Below are 744 nucleotides of genomic sequence, written 5' to 3'. Positions count from 1 at the left end.
CAGTGTTTTGAGCTTATGAAATGCGTTCATTTTGTTAATGCGTTCATTTTGGCTAGCATATTGTCTTTGAATTTGTATAATGGAAAAGTTGTGAATTACGGATATTTATTGGATGCACATCTGTCTATGTGTTCACTGACATATATTTTTCTGTATTCCGGAATTCTAATTTGAGATTTGTGTACTGCCATCCTCTGATGTAGGCTGTTTTTTTCTGTGTCCAATAAATTGCCGTTTGCATCCCGACCATGTAATAAGTAAATCAAATTCTCCGGTGCACATGTAAAGATAGTTTTTATGGTAAAATTTTGGCCTTGTTCTAATCGGTATTCTGATTTTACCATAAAATTTGAGAGAGAATTTAATTTACTTAATTATATGCTCAAGATGCAAACGGCAATTTATTGGACACACACAAAAAAACAGCCTACGACAGAGGGTGACGACGCACAAATCCCAAATTAGAATTCCGGAATAGAGAAAAATATATGTCAGCGAACACATAGACAGATGTGCATCCAATAAATATCCGAAATTCACAACTTTTCCATTATACAAATTCAAAGACAATATACTAGCTCCAAAATGAACGCATTAACAAGAAATGCATTTCATAAGAAAGTATCGACAGAGTCTAAATTCTTTAAGATCAGAACACTGAAACTCTGTGTTGCGTGTGTGTGTGTGTGTGTATTATTCATAAGAAATAAAGATGAGGGATCGAATAATTCCATTTCTGTGAAA

The sequence above is a fragment of the Octopus bimaculoides genome, chromosome 22, assembly GCF_001194135.2.
Source record: "Octopus bimaculoides isolate UCB-OBI-ISO-001 chromosome 22, ASM119413v2, whole genome shotgun sequence".
Lineage (NCBI taxonomy): Eukaryota > Metazoa > Mollusca > Cephalopoda > Octopoda > Octopodidae > Octopus > Octopus bimaculoides.
Note: the sequence above shows the minus strand (reverse complement) of the source record.